The 4,784-nt window shown below is 46.4% G+C and overlaps 1 long non-coding RNA gene across 1 annotated transcript in view; it reads right to left on the reverse strand.

Moving 5' to 3' along the window:
• Positions 1-436: 436 nt before the first annotated feature.
• The window catches only part of LOC112396482 (uncharacterized), a 212,535-nt gene continuing 208,187 nt past the window's right edge, over positions 437-4,784 (reverse strand). Inside the window, exon 4 of the long non-coding RNA XR_003002576.1 lies at positions 437-1,626. This is a non-coding gene — a long non-coding RNA (uncharacterized LOC112396482). The remainder of the gene's footprint in view (positions 1,627-4,784) is intronic.

Raw genomic sequence — 4,784 nt, forward strand, 5'->3', positions numbered from 1 at the left:
GTCTTCATCTCCCCATGCAGATTTGGGTGCATTCCCAAAGAAAGGCATGACACTGAAACCACAGGTGGTGCAAACCCTTCAGTATCTGCCTTAAAGAGGCGACTCGCTCCGTTCTCCTCCCTATCCAGGCTCCACTCTGGGCCCCGACCCCACCTCATCCCTCCACTTCACAGTAGGGCCACCCAGACCGCTTGCCAGCCCTGTCCAGTTGGGTATCTTGGACCCTCGTGAGTTTGCTTGTGCTGTGGCCGCTGCCAGAAATCTCTTCTCCTTTTGCCCCACCCTGTACACCTCCTCCTGGGGATATTTTGCTAATCCCGAAACTCCCTGTTTGACACTGTCTCCTTGGTAAAGCCCTCTCTACCCCTCCCAGGCAGAGCAGCCTCCTCCTTCCGTCTATCTCCCCATCCCTCCATCTACCCCTGTATCCCTCCATCCCTATTCTAGCTCTTGCTTCCTTCCTTGAACAATTTTTGCTCACATGTCCATTGGTCTTCATTTTTCCTGGATTGAATGCTTGAAGGACGGGGCTGGTCCTTACTTAATTCTGAATCCCCATTGCCTGGCTGTGATAAATACTCAGTATGTTTGCAGAATGGGTGGCTGGACAGTGGGAAGAACAAATAGACCAGGTAAGGGACTCTCAGCAGAGACTGGGCAGGAGGAGGGAGGGGGACGCAGGGACTGGGGAGGGGCAGGGGGCGCCCCCAGGCAGCGAGCACAGGAGGCTGCTGACCAGCATCTGGCCCCTCATCATCTGGCCCCTCATCCTCACCGGCAGCTGCCCTGACGGTATTAATCAAGGCCAGAGCGCGTAGAAGTATCAGTCCACTGTGTTCTATTCAAGTTCCCTGGAACTAAATTATGTTGTCAGGATTGGACAGAGCAGGAATGGAAAAGACCAGGCTGGATGACACGGGGCTGTTAAAAGGAGATGAATGAGCCCAGTGGTTTCCATTCAATTTTTCAAGGTTTCCCAAGGCAAGTCTGACAAATACCACCTTATGATTCTCAGGCACCCTGCACAGTGCCTCTTACACTCTCATTTTTTTTAATTTCTGCCCGTCCGATTAGAAGGACAAGGGATTCTTCTTTCTGTCTCGCATATGGGGAAATGGAGGAACTGGGGTGAGGGGAGCACTTTGACCAGAGTGAAGGTCAGGCCAAGGTCAGGGCATAAATCAGTGACACAGTCAGCAGGAGGATGCAGACCTCTGAGTTCACAGTGAAATGCCCTCTCCATTACCCCACCTGCTCAGCTTCCTCTATGAAATGCGACTGGCCAGACCTGCCTCTCAGGGCTGCTGCAGAGTGTCAGGGAGAAAATGCACCTGAAAACACTTTTAACTGAAACAGTGCTGTTCATTCATTCAACCGGCATTTTTTGAGTACATACCACATACCAAGCCATGTTAGCACTTCTTATGTAAGAGTTTTCATAAGGATGTAGAAAGAGGCTGAGAACTAGAAATGGATACATATGGGTTTCATATCTGTCTCACCACTCGGTAGCTGTGTGATGTGGGGTTGGATATAAAACCTCTCTGATCCTCTTCAGGTGATTGTCGGGATGGAATCAGTTAAAGACAGGACAGCATCCATCACGGCACCCATCAACTTTCTTTCCTACGAGGAAGAAGGTTGTCAATGAGAACTTATTGAATCTGAATGTGTCCTCCTACAGAAAGGCAAGTGTCTGTCTTTCCTCTCTGTAGAAGGAGCATCCCTGCGCAGGGGATGCATGTGCGTAGCTTCCAGCTCTGCAGTGTGCTGCAGTGAACCATATCTCACAGCCCAGTGGTGAGTGAGCCTCAGTTGTAAACAAAGGGCTAATTAAATTAGCATAAGTTATTTTATGTAAATTAAAGATCCACGTTATGGCTGTTTATTGGTAGCAGCGTCAGATCTAGCCACTGCATAAGCTTGTTTAAAATTAATGTGCATAGATGCTCCAAATATCATATTATTAATAATGATAATAATGTCGATGAGGATGATAATAATAAACACATTCTCATAACAGTGCCTCCCGGCTGGCTCTAAAACCTCGGCAGGGAGTGTGCTGAGTGTCACAGCTCCTCAGGGAAACAGCCAGATTACACAGCTCCTTCTCAGCCTCCCAGGCCTCACTCATGGCGCCATTTTAGTTTCTACTACTGGGTTCTGCTAAATTTTGGCCTCTTCAAATCCCGTCCATCAAGGTCTTACTCAGGGCCACTTCTATGAATCAGCCCAGCCAACCTGAACTATATAGAGCTCTCTCCCTCCTTTCAATTTCTGAAACAACTTTTCCACATCACTCTTTTCACCTATAATCTCCTCGAACTCAGATCTGTGAGGTAGGTAGCAGGTGTACTTATGATTCCCATTTTATAGACAAGCTAACAGAGATCAAAGAGTAGAAGCCACTCAAGGTAACATAGCTAGGAAGTTACAGAACCAGGACTCAACTTTCCCCAGCTCATATATACCAGAGAAGCCCCTAGCTAAGAGACTGGCACATAGTAGATATTTAATGAGTGTTTGTTAGGAAGGAGGAAGGGAGGAACACATGACGGGATGAGTGAATGAAAATTTTGCAGAGTGTAGTCTTTAAAATCCCTTAATATAACGATGACCTTCCCTCTCTATTACTATCTATCCAAGAGTCAATCCATCAATAAAACTGCATTTATTACTGACCACACATTGATAAGCATCCCCTGAGTCTAAGCCCAAACATCAGAACATCCACGTTGTTCAAGAGAAGATGTACCCAGAGAACCTTTGTGAGACATTTAGAAAGGCATCCCACCCCAAGCAGGCTCGGTAACTGAGCTAGAGTTCACTTCACCCTCTTGGCCAGTGGCCAACCCACACAATCACAGGTGGCGGCCCTGGATTCAGCAAGGGTTTCAGAAGGCTAGAAGATTGAGCACTGCTGCCTCCCTCAGAGCTCCATGTCACTCTCACTACTCATGATAGCACCAGGCAGGGACTGCCTGCCTACAGGGGTGTGTGTGTGTGCGTGTGTGTGTGTGTGTGTGTGTGTGTGAGAGAGAGAGATTCTTAAGTACCAGACATCAGGGGGTTGGAGGGCAAACGCTGGTTTCTGAACCACACCAACTTGGGTTTAAATTCTAACCCTCACCAGCATCATGGATAGAATTCTGGGGACCCATGAAGCTGGATGGGAAAAATGACATGTTTCAATTACAAATGGAGGCAACAAACCACAGTCGTATTTGTCATAGCTGAGATTTTTGTCACCATAGAAATCACGATTTCTACGGGATTCAAGTTGTTGCAGTTATTTCAAAACATTGAACACAACAGGGGTCAGCAAACTTTTTTGTGAAGTCCAGATTGTAAATATGTTAGGCATTGTGGGCCATGCATTCTCTGTTGCAACTACTCAGCTCTGCTGTGGTAGCTGTAAAGCAGCCATAGACAATAGGAAAATAAGCGGGGGTGGCTCTGTTCCAATAAAGCTTTATTTACAAGGGGCTTCCCTGGTGGTGCAGTGGATAGGACTCCACGGTCCCAGTGCAGGGGGCCCGGTTTCGATCCCTGGTCAGGGAACAGATCCCACACGCATGCTGCAACTAAGAGTTCACATACCACAACTAAGGAGCCTACCTGCCACAACTAACGCCCAGCACAACCAAATAAATAAATAAATATTTTTTTTAAATGGTGATCCAGATCGTAGTTTGCTGATTTCTGATATATCAAGTCATTACTTTAAAATTAAAATAGTTATTAGAATCTTGTTATTTAGTGCCTTAACAAAGAAGCATATAAATTACTATATCAGGCTTTTTTGTTATTTTGAAAACTGTATTTCAGTATCATTGGTTGCCCTTGTGAGCCTATGTATTTTGTTTTTTGCATTTAAGAAAGTTATTCTGAATTGCGGTCCACAGACTTCACCAGTCTAACCAAGGGGGTCCTTGACCCACTGGAAATAAAGAGCCTCTGTTATTTAATCTCTCTCAGCTTTAGTTTCCTCACAGCAGTGGCAAAGCGAATAATAATAATATCTATGTCAGAGAGTTTTTGCAAGCATTCAATGTAACTGTGAATATAGAAGTTCTTTGTTAACTAGAAAGAACTATAGAAATTTAAGATATGAACATTTCCACTTCCCCAGCAGTGCCTACTACAGTCCTCTGTACACAGTAGGTACTGAGCAAATGCTTGTGGCAGTGAGATTAGTTGAGCCTACAGCCTGGCATCCCTCCCCCAGGAGACTTCTTGTGCAATATGTGAGGAAGAGGGAGAGAGAAAGACTGCAGAATCCCGGAGGTTCTGAGGATTCTCTCACAATTGTCTCTGCAGAATTGCCAACCATCACATCTATTTAGACATCACACTGGGGAATGAAAAGAGGAAGGGAGAGATGGCCATGTTCTGAGCGGAGACTTCCTGCTGACGCGGCTGGTTTTAAGAGTGCGACTTTGCACAGTTTGTGAAAGCACGTGAACCTTGAAATAGAACCACGGACCTCTTAATTCATCTCTCCGTTATTTGATAAAGTATAAAGTAAATGAATGCAGAACATTTTTCCTTTAATTACACAAGGGGCAATGGGTGGGGGGTGTGAGGCGGGCGGAGCAGAAGATTGAGGGTGAGGGGCCACTGTGATGCATTGTGCTTCCAAAGCAATTGTGCGGCATGGATGCTGCCTGCGTGAGGGCTTCTCTGAGATTTCAGCGGTGGGGAAAGAGGCTGAAGCTATGGGTCACAATGAGACCTACCCCAGAGCCCAGCAGCTTCCGATCAGGTTGCATTCTGAGACAGCA

This window comes from Neophocaena asiaeorientalis, unplaced genomic scaffold, assembly GCF_003031525.2.
Source record: "Neophocaena asiaeorientalis asiaeorientalis breed wild unplaced genomic scaffold, Neophocaena_asiaeorientalis_V1.1 scaffold517, whole genome shotgun sequence".
NCBI classification, from domain to species: Eukaryota; Metazoa; Chordata; class Mammalia; order Artiodactyla; family Phocoenidae; genus Neophocaena; species Neophocaena asiaeorientalis.